The sequence below is a fragment of the Pinus tabuliformis genome, chromosome 2_1 (genome assembly GCF_031772625.1).
Source record: "Pinus tabuliformis cultivar Carrire ecotype Pingquan chromosome 2_1, CPIR1, whole genome shotgun sequence".
NCBI classification, from domain to species: Eukaryota; Viridiplantae; Streptophyta; class Pinopsida; order Pinales; family Pinaceae; genus Pinus; species Pinus tabuliformis.
Genome location: NC_142299.1, coordinates 710,140,615 through 710,160,438, shown reverse-complemented (window position 1 = coordinate 710,160,438; position 19,824 = coordinate 710,140,615).

Sequence of the window (19,824 nt, the reverse complement as noted above, 5' to 3'; positions counted from 1 at the left end):
GATTCCTTGGTCCACGACCGCTTGAGGTGGTCCTGCATCTCTGTTTCGTGTTGTGGATCCTGTTCCAAATCTGTTCCCTGATCTGTCTGGTTCCCCATTGTTATCGGGCTCGTGGTCGCCCCCTGCTGCAAAGCGGCTTGTTGTTCCTGTCATGTTTTTTCTACCAGTTGGATGAGTCTCTGCTAGCATTCCTTCTTCTGCGGTTGTGCGGCCACTCAGTCGAGAATGGTCTTGTATGGGGCGTGCCACTCCAAGGGCCATACTGCTAGTACTACATAAATGGCATAATCCATTGCAAGGAACGGAAGTGTGACCCAAGAGCACTCTAGATCCTTCCACGCACAGATATACACATGATGCATGTTTGCTTTGAACTCGGTCGTGCTTTGAAAATTGTTGTAAATTGTGGGGGACATGCGCAGTCTTCGAGCAATTCGCGTTCGTATCTTTCCTTTGATGGAGGTCAAAAATGCCCGGATTACGAAAACCCTTGCTGCATCCTTTGCAGCCCAGAGTGAAATATATTGTACTGCTTCGGGTAGACTATCCTCAATGCTGGGAAACTGGCTCTCCTGTGGTAGGTCACCTGTAACTAGAAGGATTGGTAAGAGCAACCATGCATAATGAAAGGTCTTACCTTTGTCATGTGCTTCTTGACAATTGGTCAGAAAATCGTCACATAAAAATTGTGCCCAATTGAACTAAACCCCCTCGGCACACTGTCCTGACAATGCAATGACAGTGGTGGGCACTGTTGGGTGTGGAGCATCATTATTTAGAGGTCTTTGTTTCAGCTGGATATATACCCTAGGAAAGTTGCAGCGCCCCCGAAGCTAAAAACAGATGTAAAATTGCCTTGTAAAAGTATAGTAATTTCTAGTCAATCTGGGCCGTTCATTAAGCGAATGATCTGACGGTAGAACTTACGTTTAGTTTAGGGTCTTTTTCCCTAGAAGGCAACCTTTCTCTTTGTATGAGTTCATTGTATTGAGGTTGTGTGATAGATGTGTATTCTCAGAGCGAGAAATAGAGAGGCGAGACTGTGAGATAAAATAGAGGATATTACAGCGAATCTGTTGTAGGTTGTGTCTCTTCATTTTGTTGGATAATAGAAAGGAAGGGATGGCTGTTCGGGGTGGACGTAGCCCAAACTGGGTGAACCACATATATCTGTGTCTCTCTAGTTTTATGTGTTTGTGTTTTTCCACATATTATATGTCTTGCATTTCTCTGTCATATATAATATTTTTCTAACAGGCACCTCATCTGCACGACATTTTCACATAAGTTTACTGGCTAGGATCTGAGTGGTGACTCGTACTGCGTGGTTGCTGATGCTTGCTATGACATACCCCCACTTTCCTTTATCCAAATGGTACTTTTCCTTCACTGTTTCGGTGAGGCCTCCCTCGCTACTGGTTCTGGCTATGTCTGCAGGGTTATTCCCTTTATATGGCAGGTGCGTAATCCAGTGGATTAGGTCAACTATGATTGGGATTGGTTCTTCCAACTAGAGATATTCATCATGGATGAGACCTAGCAGTTGTCGAATCACAAAGATGGTGACGGTCATGCAGTGATAGTGAGGTATCCACCTGAGATTTAGTAGTCCGGCCCTCTCCATGCATAGTAACCACTTCTGCGGCAATAGCGTGCCTTCGACTAGTTTGGGGAACTTGTCGTTGTTTGCAAGGTCCCAATCTTCAAATTTGGTGCTTGGAACATGCCCCATTGGCAACCCTTTGAACCTTATATCGTCCGGAAGAAGCAGGCTCTGGAGCATAGTTTTTGAAGCGTTTACGTCTTTCACTAGCTTGGTCGTCCCGATCCATGGAGAAAGATACGGGGGTAACGACGGGAACTAGAACGCAATTTCTTCTTCCTCCGCCTATGCATCAATTTGATCGATCAGGTCTTGCAAGTTGTCATCCTCCTCTGCGGGTTCGGTGGTCACTGCTTTGCCATTGTCAACTGCCGAGCGTTTGTTGAATCTTGCGGAGGCCTGGAATGGACTCATCTTTTGCTTGCTCCTCCTAGGTCGCAGGGTGCGTGGGGGCTTAGGAACTTCAAGAACTTGAGTCACCTCTTCGATCTCTTCTTGATTCATTTGGATTTCTTCGGCGACTCATGCTCAGGTTCTTGCCATAGTACTCATGGAGTGCCTGGTAGCCACGTACTTGCTGCTTTTTGCTGGCTCAAAGTGCCCAAAATCCAGTACCTACCACATACTATGAGCTTTGAAAAAATCTCTTCCCCCCATTTTCAATTCATTCGTGGTGCCGAGTTGGAAAATATTTGCATATCTCATCTGGAACTTTCACCTTAATGTCCCGCCACATGCTCCTTTCTGACGTGATCTGACCTGCTTGTCAGGGCCCAAGTGACTAACGGTTATCTTTTGACTTTTCCCCATGGTAGTGCTATCCTTGAGGTGCAGCTGCGAACTTGAGAATTTCCTAGTTTGGTGAAGACTCCTTTTTCCCCACCGGATTTTCACAGACTGGTTTATGGTCCCATGCCTTCTTTCAATTGTGTGAGGTGCTGAGACTGTAGCTTCAAATGCTAGTGAGGTGTTCGCACCCTTGGTGCAAGTTCGGCTCGTCCCGTCCTAGCCCGGGCTGCGAGAACCTTTGAAGCATCTGGGTTATCAGTTTGGGGTTTATATTCTTCCTTAAGTGTGGGTGCAACCACGATAGTAGTGTCGCAGCACATTCCGGGGCCCCTCTGCTTCGCAGCACACTTTGCTTCTTTGGTCATAACCCTCGTTTATTGGTGCCGGAGGGCCCACAACCACTTTGTCTTTTCTGAGCTTCCTTCTGTCGTCTATTGCAAGCCCAGCGAACCCGTGGTATCTGCAACTTCCCTGAGCCCCTGCTAACCTTGGGACTAGTCTGTTGAGGTAGCTTCGGGCTACTACTTCTAAGCGGGGTGGATGTCCACACATTAGACATGCTTCAAGTCAAAGTTTGGTTGTTTTGGGGGGGCCTTACGGACCCATGCATCCTTTTCTGGATGTTTCCCCTTATCTTCTCCAGTGGTCGCGCCACTCCAGAGCATCATATTTACGTTTGGCTCCTCCACACGGGGTTCAACCTTCATCTGGACATTCTAAGTGGGGTTGGCTAGAAGCACCCCCTTTTCTCGCATTTGAGCGATAAACGTGGGGCAATTGACTGCTTCATGGTCAAATTGGTAGCAGTAAGGACAACAGGCTTTGGTCGGGTTCATGCAATCCTGCACGTAATGCCCCGGCCCTCCACAATTGTAGCAAATTAATTGCCCTCGGGCCCGTCCAGGTCCCATACCTCCGCGGTCACATCCGTGCCCCTGGTACCCTCCCCGCATGAATGGTGCGGTGGGATCCTACCCACGTGCCTCCGTTTTCATCCTATAAGCAGGTGTTTGATCCATCAACATTTGGTAACTGCGGCAATTTCTTTCCTCATGGCCCACCGTTCTGCAGAAGTTACAAAATAAGTGTTGAGGAGGGGGTTGTTGTAAGCTTGGCAATAGGTGACAATTGTCTGTGGCATGCTTTCCTCCCACTTCACAGATTGCGTACCAGAGTGTGAGCGTCATGCTTGGCCCAGCCTGTACCTCTGGGCGCAACATTATTGGCCCCCCTCCTATCACATGGTTTGCAAAAATTGGACAGTGGTGTTTGTCATGTACTGGTCCCTTGCATTTGATACACCATACTTCTTCCTATACCTCGGTCCTAGGCACTTGTCCATGTTTCAAGCTTCGCATATCCAGACATAAGTTTTGTATTTGCGCTTGGATTTGTTGTACTCCCAACCCTGGGTCCTGTATTGGGGTTTCGTGCAGCCGCATTGATGCCTCCAGTGCTTCAGCTTGGGTTGAGATCTTTTGCTGTGACAAAGCCGATCTCAGATATGGCATTAATGATGTGATAAACCAAGTGTGGTGTTGCTCATCTATCAATGTCATGTTGGCCTCGCGGATGGTACTTTTCAACCTCTGATCTAAATCCCATGGGGTTTCACCAGGCATCATTACAATTTCCTTGAACCCAATAACTGACTGTACTTCCGACTTGGGTTGCCCAAATTCCTTATTTAGTTCCTTCTGGATCGCTACCAGTCCTTCATTTGGATGGTCACTTGAATATTTCATGTACCAGGTCAATGCGCAATCCTGCAGTGCGCTAACTAGGGTAGCCTTCTTGATGTTATCATCAGTGATGCCCTAAGCGTCCCATACAGATTTTATCACAAACAAGAATTGGCCCGGTTCCTCATTTCCCATCCCCTTAAACGTTGGTAGTTGGACTATGATTGCCATCTCGACTTTTGGTGGTGGTGGTGGAGGAGGTGGGGTCGGGGTTGGTGTGGACGGATTCGATGTAGGTGAAGTGGGTGGTGGCGTGGACGAAGGTGGTATCAATGGGAAGTGCTCCCTGATCAACTGGACCGTACTTCCTTGTGAGAACATCACGAGCTCGCTTTCCCGGGAAATGGAAACTAAAGGACTGTTCTCTACTCCTCATGTTCTGTGGTAAACTCTTCTGCTCCCCGTTACTCCAGACATCAATAAACATGCATAATCTATTTTTCACATAACAGCATCTTAATCCAAGTATTCAATGATTTGATATATCTACCCCGAGGTCCTTGAAGAAACTTCCTTTCTACTTCGCTATAGCTCATAGTTGTATCAATCGCAAACTCAATGATAAATCCTCCTATTACCCAATCCAGCCAATGATCTACTGTGTGCGTGATTTTATCCTCAGTGGCTTCTAGCCTGCGCACCAGTTCTAGGCTCCACAAGATAGGTTGGTCCAATCTCCACCTTCCCACGCTATCAGCTAGCCTTGCAATCCACTCATACATCTCTACCAAAAATGACGCAAAGAAGGTTTCGTGAATATCTGTGAATATATACCGGTCCAGCCAATCTGCTTCTAATACTCGTGGGTTCCTGTTTTCCTGAACTACGAACTCGTGGAGTTTCATATCCCACCACTCTTCAATCTATTTCTTTGTAGGGTTCCAGTGTTCCCACATCATACACCCCTTAGGCAGATCCCAATCCTAGAAACAGAACCGTTTGTTGGGTTATATGGGCTTGACGAATTATTTAGTGAAGCAAATCGCGCAGCTATCGGCCCTTTCGGCAATAGCCCATGAAGCGCGGACTAAGGTCTCACTCAAGGTAGCAGGGCATGGTGCTGGAACAAGGTTTCCACACCCTCTGGGATGCCTAGATGGGGTTTGGAGGTTTCGCACCCTGTTCTGTAGCTTCGCGCTGCGCTGTATTCGTGCAGATCCCGAATATCTCTTACTGTCTATTAGCACGCAGTCTACAGGTCTAATCTATCAGAGGAAGTATTGCAACTCGGATCTACTTTAGAAGGGTCTTTAAGCAAACATTTATCATATTTATTCAGTTCGCGTATTAAGATTAAACCCAGATTCACAAGTATTCAATAAGCAATCATATGCGCATAGATCAAAATAGTCTTATTAATCATACAAAATGCCAGATTCACGATAATTCAGATTTGACACCGAATTTTCAGAAGGAACTTATCTTTATTTCCACTTATCACCAATACATTTAGATCTCCCCTATGCACTCAGATGCAGGGGTCCGTGCATGATTTGAAATCACCCCTGGGTGACCTCAGGAAATTAATGAAGGTATTATAGACTCATGTGCTAGTGTGTGTGTCTATGTTATCTTAGGCAATGGATCGATAAGATTGCAAAATACACAGACACTTGAAACAATAAGAGATCATAGTAAGAAAAACATAAACACAACAAAATTTAATAAGGATTTCACCCAGTCCTCCTGGGCTACGTCTCCTGGTCCAGCGTTTAGTGGTGGCCTTCTTATTATGTCTTTAAAGTAGATTCTTACAATAAGGAGCTCAATAGGAGTCTCACTTGAAAGAGGATAATCAGTAGGATGGCACTTGGAATTCCCAAGTCCTTAGAGTTCACAGACACCCCTCACTGAATTTCGACCTCAATTGGTCTCTGTCTGCTCAATGCTTCTCTTACTCTGATGGTCAGCTTGGCTTCTCTGTTCTCTGCAATTTTTCCTATCTTTCTGTGTCTTTCGGCCTTCAGCTTCTTCACTGCTCTCTTTGTCTGTCATGTCTCTGTCAGCTCGTGGCCTTAAATCCAGTTCATTCCCCGACTGTTCGTTTCGGCTTCCTGGCTCTCTGGATCGCCTGCCACGGTCCGCTGGGACTCCTCTTGCCCTGCATCATCATTACTACGTAATGCTTCGCAGAGGGTTCACCACCTGTCTCCTTGCGAACTAAGTGTCAGTTCTTCCTGAACGGTCATTTTTTCCGTTATTTCCCAGATGCCTGCAAAATGGATCCTTCTGTCGATTCATTGGTCAAATCGGACTTCAAATCTTATGCACCATAGTTTATTTCTCCCTCGGGTCTGGTCATCCATCAGGTTGAACCTCCACCGTTGATCTGGAACCCCCAGATCCTACGGTCTTCGCTTATATCGCACGGTTGAGTTGCTCGACCATTAGTCTGCGATGTAAGCGGTTTTTCTCTCTCCCCATCGGACACGTGTCACTTGGTGTATGGAATCACTGGGTCCTCGGCCAAACCCGCTTACGGCCCGAAATGCCCCTGATATTCTACCGGTTTTGAGCCCGGGACCCACCTTGTCAGTTTTAGCGCTTTCCCACGGTTTTCGGCTTTCCCTTGTGACCGAGCGCTCGGGGCTTTTCCTCTTCAAGGGGTTTTGCCCAACGATACGCGATTAGCACTTTTTCAGAAACAACCTCCGTTTCTGGTTTGGAGCTTCCCAATTGTCATTTTTTCACCATGCGTAGTCTCCATGGTCCAACGGTCAGTGTGCTTTGACCGAAGGTCCTCGTTGCTCCGTGCTAGCTGCAAATTGCCATTATTCAGAGGTTATTTCTAATAGCTATAATATTTCTTTAAGTCTGTCATTCATTCTTAACAATCATGGAATTTTTTGAGGATCCAATTCGGATCATGGCCTTCCCACTAAAAAAGCTTTTGGACCACGAAAAGTTGGTTTTCAAGCATCGACTAAGTGAGATTACAACTTTCTCACTTGTCCAATCTCTATCCATTTTTCACTACTTGGCTTTGAACCCCTGAGCCCAATTTTGAGGTACTCAACATCTCCCCTGCGCGTCGTTCTCACCTTCCTGTCCAGAACTATGTCTTCCTGTAATTCATTAAGATATTCAGGTAGCAATTCATCAATAGAAGGTGATTGACTCTGCTCTTTAGGATCTTCAATTAACGAAGGTTCAAATAGTCTCAAGCTATCTGCATTAACGACTAAGTAGATGTGCATATAATCGAGCAAATCAAGGTGAAAAGAAATCTCACCAATTTTCTCAAGGATCCTGAAAGTTCCATACCTTATTGGTTTTAGCTTTTTACCTTCACCTTGCATCCTATCCTTGCTGATATACAACCAGACTTGATCACCAACTTGGAAACTATGCTCTATCCAATGCTTGTCATGCCTAGCCTTGTATTTGGCCTGACTCTTTTCCAGTTGTTCCTGTACTACTTGATGGATCTCTTGGATTTGTTCAATTAACCTAGTTGCCTTGTCCACATCACTATGTCCCCCAACTGTTATGTCCTTACCAAAGATAAAATCTAAGGGAGACCTTGGTGTGAAACTAAAACAGGTCTCAAAAGGAGATCTTTATGTGGAAGAATGTTTGGCTCGGTTGTAAGCATGCTGCACATATAACACAAATGTTCATCCCAAAACTTGGGATGCTTGCTGCAATATCCTTTGAGCAACTGGATCACTGTCCTGTTGGCCACTTCTGTCTGGCCATCGGTTTGTGGATGGAAAGTTGTTCTTTTCTTCAGTTTGGTGTCCATCAGTTCCCACAGACTTGACCAAAACTTTCCCACAAATCTGGTGTCTTGATCAGATATAATGGAAGTGGTTAATCCAAAATGAACCCATACATGTTGAAAGAATACTTTTGCAGTTTGTTCAGCTGTAATCTGTTTATTACAAGGTATCAAAATACACATTTTGCTGAACCTATCCACAACAACATACAGATAATCATGACCTTTCCTAGATTTGGGCAGTCCTCCAACAAAGTTCATGGAAACACTTTCCCAAGGATGAGAAGGAACTGATAGTGGAGTGTACAAGCCTAGTTTCCTATTGCTGGGCTTGCTTTTAGCACACATAGTACACCCTCTTACATATCTAGAAACTGTCTCATTCCTTTTTTGCCAATAACAAAATCTTTGCAGCTGTGCAACTGTTTTTCTTACCCCAAAGTGACCCGATATTAGAGAAGTGTGTGCTTCTTAAATGATCTTTACTCTTTCAGTTTTTGGAATTCATAGCTTCCCACAATGATACAAGAGTTGGTCCTTAATGTGATAATCCAATTCTTCTACTCGTTTTCCTTGACTTAAAGTTGCATATACATCTTTAAAGTCCATATCTTGAGCATATTTTTCAATGTAGCTTTCATGTAATACAGAATTATACTTAAGTATAGTAGATGCATTTATAATGGGTCTAGATAACATATCTGCTACTTTATTATGTATGCCATTTTATATCTGATGACTAAATGAAACTGTTGTAGAAAACCCATCCATCTATGGTGTCTTGATTGTTGCAACTTAGTTTGGGAGTGTAGATATTGAAGTGGTTGATGATCAGTATGTATAACTATCTCTTTGCCCACTAAGTAATGTTTCCACTTTTTCACACTCTGTACTAATGCATACAATTCTTTATCATATGTGGGATAGTTAACTATTGCATAATTAAATGTCTCATAATGATAACATATGGGTTTACTGTGCTGTATCAACACTGCTCCCATGGCATAGTCACTGGCATCCGTTTGGATCTCAAATGGTCTTTGAATATCAGGCAGTGCTAGTACTGGTGTTGTACTAATCTTTTCTTTCAAGGTGTCGAAGGCTTTTTGCTGTTTTCCTCCCCACTGAAAGACCTTGTTCAATCATGTTAAAGCATGTAAGGGAGCTACAATTAAGGAAAAGTTAGAAATGAACTTTCTCCAATATTGTGCTGCTCCTAAGAAGCTCCTAACTTCTGTAGCAGATTTGGGTTTAGGCCAGTTTACAATGACAGCCACCTTAGAGGGATCCATCTTCAATTCACCACCCCCTACTATATGTCCCAAATAATTCAAGGATGTTTTGCCAAATTCACATTTTGAGAGTTTAATATAATTTTTTTCTCTTTTCAAAACATCTAGTGTCTGCTTAACATGCTTTAAATGTTCTTCCCATGTTTTGCTAAATATAATAATGTCATCCAAATATACAATAACAAAATCATCAAGAAAAGGTCTAAGCACATCATTCATTATTCTCATGAAAGTAGCAGGAGCATTAGTTAAGCCAAAAGGCATAACCAGCCACTCATACAATCCCTGCCTTTTTTTGAAAGAAGTCTTCCATGCATCTTTTTCTGCAACTCTGACCTGATGATATCCACTATGCAAGTCTAACTTGGAAAAATAAACTACTTCTTTCAATTTATCTAATAGATGATCTATGCGAGGAAGGGGATAACGATTTTTTATTGTTATCTTATTCAGTGCTCGGTAATCAATGCACATTCTCCACGAGCCATCTTTCTTTCTCACCAAAATGATTGGTGACCCATATGGTGATGTGCTAGGTCTGATGATCCCCTTCTCGAGCAACTCCTGCACCTGCTTCTTGATTTCTGCATTCTCTAAAGCGAACAAACTGTACATCCCAATGTTAGGCAATGGAGCATCTTGCTGCAAATTAATATCATGCACTATTTCCTTTTTGGGTGGCGGACCTTTAGGTTCTTGAAACAAGATATCGTACTCTGAAACAACTTTTTATAAATCAGCTTGCTGTTTAGCATGAGTGCCCTCAAATACATTGGTTTTATCAGGTTTCTTTTCCTTTACAACCATCAGTAAAAATTGTTTGCATGAATTTACAATTCGTTTCATGTGCCCTGAATTTATGAGAGTATAATTATTCTTGAGCTTATGAGCTCTTACAAAGTATTTTATTCCATCTTTAACGAGTAGATACTTGTTCTCAGCTATATAGAAAATCACTTTTCTATCATACAAGTAAGGACTTCCTAAAACAATTCCACATATATCCAAAGGAATTATATCTAACTCATCCTCATCTACAAATGCTGACCCAAAAGAAAACTTAAGTTTGCATTGTTTATTCACTTGTAGTTGTGCTTTATCACTTAACCAACCTAATGGGTATGGTTTCTTGTGAGGTTTAGTCAGTAATCCCAACTTCTTTACAATTGCATCAGAAATTAAATTTGCTTGTGAGCCACTATCAAACAAAGTATCAATCTTTTGATGTTTGGAAATAACTCGAATATGGAAAAGCTCATGTCTTTTTCTCTCATTTTCTTCATCAATAGTAGATTGTGCAGAATTACTAGTAGATGCTTCAAAATTCTTACCTTTTATACCTGTGGCTGCAATGGTTTCTGTCCGACCGCAAATATTTCTGAATAGCTACAGCAGTCTTCTTCTTCTTGCCCTCGAACTTCTTAGGTCTCAGCTCCGGATGCAGAATCCAACAGTGCTAATCATCATGCCCATCCTTCTTACAGTGACTGCATGAAGACTTGCTTTTGTGTGCAGCGTTGGCCTTCCTCTCTTTCCATTTCTATTTTTTTTTCTCCTTATTCTTGCTTGCAATGGGCTTGGATGATCCTCCAACCTCTAGGTTCCCATTCTTTCCTCTAGCTTCTAGATGTGTAGCTTGAACAGATACCTCATCTATACTAGTAGGATTAAACATGAGGATAGTGTGCCTCATGTAGCTATGTAGACCACCTATGTACTTCAACAGAGTCTCAGGTGAGTCTAATGAGATTCCTAGAATCAAAGCTCTCTTCCTAAATTCTTGGGTGTAACTTTGTACACTTTGCCCTTTCAATTGACGAAGAGTTTGCCAGCTCATCATGGCTTGTTTCAGGTAGGCCAGTGGATAGAACTGTGTTTTGATTGCAGAAACAAATTCACTCCAAAAAGAAAGAGTCTTACCATGTCTCTTCATGTCAGCTTGGGTCCTGCCTTCCCACCAAACCAAGGCAGTGCCTCCAAGGCGTAGGCTGGCCAGCTGAATCTTGCTCTTGTCTGAATCGATACTCTGCACTCTGCAATAAACATCAATTTGTCTAATCCAATTGTCAAACTTTTCTGCATTCAACTCTCCATCATATATTGGTAAATCAAATTTAACATCTAGTTTAATCAAATATGTCTTCTTTTTATGTTCATGGCTATTAGGAGGTGTGAGAAAGCTTTCTTCTTTCCCCTTGCCTTTTGAGTGGTCATGGAGGAGAGACTCTTCATCTCCTTTATCTTGTTTGGAGCCTCATGAATCTTCATCTTTATGTTTTCTAAATTCCTTATACATTTCCTCTACCATGGATCTCATGGCTAGGAAACTATCTTTAAATTGAGGGTCTGGGCCTACTGAACCTTCCTCTGACATTGTCTTCTGAGGATAGACTCTTCCAATTTTAGGATTAGTTTCGACCAACTCTCCTTCTCCTAATTTGAGCTTTGATCTAGTTAGCATTCAACAGCTAAATCCAACACAAGCTTGTCTAACCTTAACAACCTATAGCTCTGATACTACTTGATCTGAAATCACCCCTAGGTGACCTCAGGAAATTAATGAAGGTATTACAGACTCATGTGCTGGTGTGTGTGTCTATGTTATCTTAGGCAATGGATCGATAAGATTGAAAAACACACAGACACTTGAAACAGTAAGAGATCACAGTAAGAAAAACATAAACACAACAAAATTTAATAAGGAGTTCACCCAATCCTCTTGTGCTACGTCTCCTGGTCCAGCCTTCTATGGTGGCCTTATTATTATGTCTTTAAAGTAGAGTCTTACAGTAAGGATCTCAATCAGAGTCTCACTTGACAGAGGATAATCAATAGGATGGCACTTGGAATTCCCAAGTCCTTAGAGTTCACAAACTCCCCTCACTGAATTTCGAACTCAATTGGTCTCTATCTGCTTGATGTTTCTCTTACTCTGATGGTCAGCTCAGCTTCTCTATTCTTTGCAATTTTTCCTCTCTTTCTGTGTCTCTTGGCATTCGGCTTCTTCACTGCTCTCTCTGTCTATCCTATCTCTGTCAGCTCGTGGCCTTAAATCCAGTTCATTCCCCGACTGTTTGTTTCGGCTTCCCAACTCTCTGGATTGCCTGCCTCAGTCCGCTAGGACTCCTCTTGCCCTGCATCATCATTACTGCGTAACACTTCGGAGAGGGGTGGCCACCTGTCTCCTTGCGAACTGAGTGTCAGTTCTTCCTGAACGGTCATTTTTTTCCATTATTTCCTAGATGCCTGCGAAACAGATCCTTCTGTCGATTCATCGGTCAAATCGGACTTCAAATCTTATGCGCCGTAGTTTATTTCTCCCTCGGGTCTAGTCATCCATCGGGTTGAACCTTCACCGTTGATCTGGAACCCCCGGATCCTACGGTCTTCACTTATATCGTACGGTTGAGTTGCTCGACCGTTAGTCTGCGATGTAAGCGGTTTTCCTCTCTCCCCACTGGACACATGTCACGCAGTGTATGGAATCGTTGGGTCCTCGACCAAACCCGCTTACCGACTAAAATTCCTCTGATATTCCACCGGTTTTGAGCGCGAGACTCGCCTTGTTAGTTTTAGTGCTTTCCCGCGGTTTTCGGGTTTCCCTTGTGACCGAGCACTTAGGGCTTTTCCTCTTCGAGGGGTTTTGCCCAGCGATACGCGATTAGCACTTTTTCAGAAACAACCTTTGTTTCTGGATCTGAGCTTCCCAATTGCCATTTTTGCACCACGCGCAGTCTCCATGGTCCAACGGTCAGCGCGCTTTGACCGAAGGTCCTCGTTGCTCTGTGCTGGCTACAAATTGCCATTATTCAGAGGTTATTTCTGATAGCTATAATATTTCTTGAAGTCTATCATTCATTCTTAACAATCATGGAATTGTTTGAGGATCCAATTCAGATCAGCGCACACAACTGCGGACTCTCCGAGGCCTTTGTGCACACAGCTGCAGAGCCTCTATCCACTACCCAAACCGTCGACTCAGACTTACACACGCTTTCAGAATTCTTTTCTTAAAACCCCATTACATGTCAGATCCAAAACCATACAACTAAACTTAGCTACTCTACCCATAGAGCCTTGCTCTATTTATACCTTTCCATGGATTGTGATCAATGGGTGGGCCAACTCGACTTACATTTCTTTACATTATTTTTGGGCGGACTAGCCCTTTGAATTTGACTTATCCCACTCCATGCATCCCGCAGAGTATTTACCTTGACTTTTCCCAAAAATGTGGGCTTCACACCTCATGACCGTTGCGCGGGGCTTCCGCTACCCAACAAGTCCATACGATTAGCCATGTATTCCTTTGGAATTATCCCCTCAAACATCTTTGGTCGTTCGTCATCGCTTGTTTCCACCCATGGAATCCGAAGGCAAAATTCCAGTTTCCTCTCCAAGTCACTCGGAGGTTTCCACTCCACACACTGTCAAAGAGGAAGAATATCCTTTTCCACCTGAAGGTTTCCCCTACACGGGAAGCATTCCCATCAGTGTTTATTAGGATTTGCCACCAAATTATGTGACTTTAGCTCAGTTGGTCTTAGGTACACCTAGTGCCTCATCACTTTATCATAACCCTGTTTGGGTGTCTGGTTCTATGCCTACCATGGGTCCGTTCGTTAAAAAACCAACCTCCCAACAAATGGTGATTTCTGCAGTTACTTCATTCTCATGTGACCCACCATTTCGAACCCTCTTGTATCATCCGTCCAATTTACCCGTCTGGTTCAACCGAAGGTCTCAAGTCATGTCTCTATTAATTCATCAATCCCTCTAGTAAGTGGACAGGCTGTGCCACCTCCTGTGGAGAAGAATCTGAATGTTTCCATGGTGTCAGGAACAACAAATGTGAGTGGCTCACAAGCTCACATGGTTGGGATGAACCAACCTTCTTCTAGTGCTATTCAAAACCCTATTGGTCCTGCTGGATCAAGCAATGTCCAGTACCAACAGGTCCAAAATCCCGTTGGTCCATCTGGGTCAAGCAATTTCCAGTATCAGTAGCCTTATGAGGCTCAGGTTCAGTACCAAACTCCTTATGTTCCATATGGTTCCCAAGGAATGGTTAATCCACCTTACGTCCTTCATCCGGGACAGTATTTTTAGCCTGGTCCATCCACCATTCCTGGTGATTATGGCTAGATACAATTCGAAAACTTTCAAGGTATCAATCTAGGAACTGTTCAAGTACCCTTGTAGAAATAAGGACAACTTCTGCAGCAACAAGGGAAACCTTCATTGTAGCAAGGGCCATCCATGCAGCAGCAGGGGCAGATGATGTCGCAACAAGGACAACTGCAACAGCCGCAGGGGCAACCCTTGCAACAGTTGCAGCAAGCCATACAGCCGCAAATGTAGTATGTTCAGAAAACCTCCCAGCCTATGTCCTTACAAGGCCAACCTCTGCAGCCGTAAGGAAAACCTTCAAAGCCACAAGGTCAACCCTTGCAGCAGCAAGGCCAACCTGGGCAGTAGTAGCCCTTATACTCGTATCAACAGGGTCAACCCTTGCAAGGACCAGGTTAGGGTCAAGCCCTGCAGTAGCAAGCCCAAAATACTAATTTCCACGGGCAACAGGTTCAGAATCCTTTTGTGTAAGGGCAGGAGGTCCAAAATCCCTATGTCCAAGGGTAGCAAGTGTAAAATCCTTATGTCCAAGGGTAGTAGGTGTTAAATCCTTATGTCCAAGGGTAACAGGTTCAAAACCCGTATGTCCAAGGACAATAGGTGCAACATCCATATGTCCAAGGTCAACAGGCTCAACAACCTTTTAAGCCATATGTTGCTTACTAGCAACCTATGGATGGACAATTTCAAGGTCACAATCCTCCCTACGGGCAAGGTAACCTACAGTGGGGGAAAAATAAAATGCCATATGGAAAAAACCCTCCACTATGGGGACAAAATCCTTACCACAAGGGATGGGCTCCTCCAGTTGGACCCCCTTTGATCCAAAATTGGATCTTGGATAAACCTCTAAGTCTAAAAGACTTCATGTAAGAGGTGAAAGGTGCCAAATGGCACACATCCTTTGTAAATGAAAGTCGTAGGCTACTCTCATAAATAGTCTCATTGCAGGAATCCCTCTATTCTGAATCCAACGCAACTTAAATGGGTGAAAACGGACCTCAGATGGGAAAGCTATCATAAAATGAAGTTGCCCTTCTCAAAGGAAAAAGAGGAAAAAATCCCTTGCAAATGGGTCTAAAAACTTGCTAAGTCTTCCAAATCCCCCAAAAGGGCAAAACAAGTGCAAAAGAAGGACTATTAGAAAAATCGGGTTACACTATCGGAACCCCAAAACCATGAGAAAACAACGAAAATGAGACTATCAGAGGCTTTAACAATGGTTGCATAGGGGCCATCGGATCTGGCCGATCAATGGTCCAGATCCGATTGGCAATTGGAATCGGTGGTGGCAGTCATAGGTATTCGAAGGCATAAAGTGTGATGGGCCAATGCGATACCACGATCGCTGATATCAGCGAATCGCAATCGGCGAACACAATGCAGAGGGGCTTACACACATACACACAAATATATATATAAATATAAATATAAATATATATATATATATATATATACACGCGATGCGATGATGCGATCATCGACATCGGTGGATTGCAATCAGAGCTATACCATGGAGTAGGACAGATATGTTATAAGTTATACGCCCGATGCGACTGGCCGGACCCGCTGTGATATAAACCGGATTCAATATATTTTGAAATCTGTTAAATGCCATTTTTCAATGTATTTGCGTCTATTTAGTTAAATAACGAAATACAAAGGGATTGAGCCATTGGGATTGCGATATGCGATTCCCAAGTGGACCTGATAGGGATATAAAGAGGAATTATGAAAGTTTCAAGTCTGAAAGACTGTGTTCTGTGGATTTTCTCGTGCTTGGTAGCGCTTCTTTGTGTAAATAGAAAACGATTGTTCAGAGGAATTTTAAGCGTTGATTTTCCTATCCGTTACCAAATAGGTGTCATCCATCCAAGGAAGTGTTTAGCAATGATTGCTAACACTCAGAGGAGGAAAATGAAGGGACAACGGCTTGAAGACAGAGAGCCTAAGAGGGGAGATAAACAGGCAACACGATTTGGCTTAAAAGCCACATAACGACAGAGAACAGAGGCTGTTGAGTTGTTGACAGTGGCCAAGTTGTTGTTGAAGGTTTATATTGGGGTTTTGCTGTGAAGCAGAAGCCACAGAGGCAACGTAGAATCCCAGGAGGTAGCGAAGAAGAAAAAGAGTAGCCGAGGGAGCTTTTGGGGTCACTTGAAGTCCAAGTGAAAAGCCAGAGAGCGTGAAAGTTGCAGAAGGTAGAAAGGAGCCAGAGCAGGAGAGCCAAAGAGCCAAGAGCCTGAGCCAAAGAGCCAAGATTAAAAGCCAAGAGCCTGAGCCAAAGAGCCAAGATTAAAAGCCAAGAGCCAGAACTAATAGCCAAAGAGCCAGAGCTTCAAGAGCCATGGGATTAAAAGGTGTCTGAACCCACTGTTTATGTGTAGAACAGCAGGAGTTGAGTCAAAGACTTGTAAAAAAGACTTACACCATATCCCAGAGAGCCAAGTCAAATTGACAAGAGCTCATGAAGATGTAGCCCAAGAGTTGTGGGTGAACTCCAAATTAATTTGCTGTCTTATGTGTCTGTTGTTACTGTTGCTTTCATTACTATTATATGCATTTATATATCAATTTAAATACATTCACATATCAGCACAAACAACAAATTTTAAAGAAAATAATCAATGGAACAAAAATACAAGCATACACCTATATTTTCAAGCATTTCTTACTTCCGCATTGGTTAATCAATAGACTTGGGAAAAATTCAAACTTTGAAAGTGGGAGAGGTTCTTGTAAGCTAGACAAGAAACCTAAGAGCCCCATTTTCAGATTAGGTGGTATCAGAGCTTAAGATTTATTAACCACACCTTCAAAGAAGATAGTATCAAAATTCTTGATTGTTAAAGCAGAGATTGCTTGTTTGAAAGGTGTTTGAACAGCAAGAGGCTGATTGTATTCTTGTTTGTAGACTGACCATTTTTTGAGTTTGCAGAGGTGAAGGGAAATCTATTGATAGCGCAGTCTAGGGAGGACAAGAAGGAGAAGGGCTGAAGGCATTCTTCTATCCCAAAGGACCTCAAGGAAATTCAAAGCACAAGAGGTTTGTTGCAATAGGTTTCTTAAATAAGATCTTTACTTATCTTGTTGAAGTTTTTTTGTTCATTGGCATAATGACAACTTCTACAAGTGGGTCCTCAAATTCTGCTTGCTTAACAAGACTGTTTGATGAAGGCATGAAGCAAGAATTGTCCGCCATGATGGATATGGTGAGAGAAATGTATGAGGATGGAAGGAAGAGCAACATGCTTAGAAAGCAGCTGAATTTCATGAAGGAAGAGAAGCAGTTGCTTGTTGACAGACTGCAGGAATGGAGAGGCAACTTCATATTTCAAATATGAACATGAAGAGGATGCATGAGTTGGAAACATAGCTCTTTGTTGCCCAAGAAACCTTAGTCAAGTATCAGCTTGAAGAAGAGGTAAGCCATTCCAGTTTGTCTTCAAATTCCTCTAAGGATGATTGTATTGGTTCTTTTGAAAAACATACTAAAGGCATAGGTTCCAAGCTAATGTCCAAGATGGGCTGTGAAGGAAAGGGCTTAGGAAAGCATGCACAAGGTATTGTTGAACCAATAATGGTTGAGGAAAGGCCTTAGTATTTGGGTCTTGGCTATGGACAGTCTTATGGAAAGAATTCCAAAGCTGCCATGAAATCCATTGAAATAGTCCCAAGAAGGAGTTTCAGTTCATGTCCTCTACCTCAGAAGTGTGAAGGTTGTTTCCAAGAGCAATACAATAGCTTGAAACATCAATTGTAGGATGCAAGTGTTCAGAAGCACACACTTGAACCAGAGAGTTGGGGAGACTCTAACAGCCTTGAAGAGTTTGATGGTGTTCCAAAGGGAGCCACTTCTTCATTTGCTTCACCTCCTTATGAAGGCAATAAAGGTGAAAGAGGTAGGTATAAATCTGGTTCTGAACATATTACTTTTGATTTTGCAAAGCATGATAAATTTCCACATAAGTATGGGGAAAGAATTGCATGTCCCTTTTTTGGTTTGGATAACCATGATGCTTCTAGATGTTGGAAGAAAATGGCCGCATACAGGAAGAAGAAGAAGAAAAATAAGCAAGAAGCCAAAGGTCCATTGGACAAGGAAAATCATGCTATCAAGAGGATGCACATGTAGTGCACTTACTGCCATAAGCAGGGACATATTGCTGCAAAATGTTGGACACTGAATCCAACAGTGCTTCCACTAAAGCTGAAGAAAGTGGAAAGAGAAGATGGTAGAAATGGAAGTGAACATTCCATGAATGATGTGTCTCAGAATGATTCACATGATGATGCTGATATGCAGGCAAAGGTAGTACCTTTGAAAGGGATTGGTAAGAAATAGTTAGAGTTCTTATCCGATTAAGATTGCATGTCTATTGATGCATCTACATTATATTTCATTTTAGCTTCGAAACTACAGTGTGCTTAAGTTAAAGTTGAGGTATGAAATGCATGCATTGCACGTGATGTCATGTTGACTTGAAAGAAGTTAACTTGGTCTCCAAATAGAGATAATGATGAAAGTTTCATCTTTTGGAAAAAGAGTCCTAATGGTATTTTCTACATTCTTGACTTCAAGGGTCATTGTTTAAAGGCATGTTTTGTGGGATTGTTATCTAGTCCATCATTTGTATGCAGATGCAAGACATGGAGGTGTTCACAAGATGTGAAATCTGTTTCTTTTGTTGAAGTAGGAGTTAGTCCATCCAGTTGTTGTCTGTATGCCTGTTGTTGTTAACAGTTGTAGTCGGTAGCTTGTCAAACAGGTACAAATGAAATTTTTGTGGAGGAGATGAACTTCACATTTGTTTGAGCCACCTTGGATCAATGATCAAGGCAAAGAAGTTCAAACCACCTTCTATGACGATTTCAGCAGGAGTTCTGCAAGAAGGCAAGGAGGAAGACAGTTCTTCTCAAGAATACTAGCCCATCTAGAGAAGGGAAGTGGTCAAAAACTTTGGTTCAGAGGAACTATGCAAAGGCAAGTGAGGGGAGGCTAAAGAAGAGGGTGAGTCACTCTCATTTACTATGAAAATTAGTATATCAGTCTTTTGGAGACCAAAATTTATTTTAGTGGGAAGGCATGATCCAAAATTGGATCCTGGATAAACCTCTAAGTCTAAAAGATTTCATGTAAGAGGTGAAAGGTGCCAAATGGCACACATCCTTTGTAAATCATAGGAAAATGAAAGTCACAGGCTACTCTCAAAAATAGTCCCATTGCAGGAATCCCTCTATTCTGAATCCAACACAACTTGAATGGGCAAAAACGGACTTTAGATGGGAAAGCTATCATAAAATGAAGTTGCCCTTTCTCAAAGGAAAAACAGGAAAAAATCCCTTGCAAATCGGTATAAAAACCCACTAAGTCTTCCAAATCCACCAAAAGGGAAAAACAAGTGCAAAAGGAGGACTTTTAGAAAAATCGGGTTACACTATCGGAACCCCAAAACCATGAGAAAACAACAAAATTGAGCCTACTGGAGGCTTTAACAATGGTTGCACAGAGGCCGTCGGATCTGGCCAATCAACGGTATAGATCCG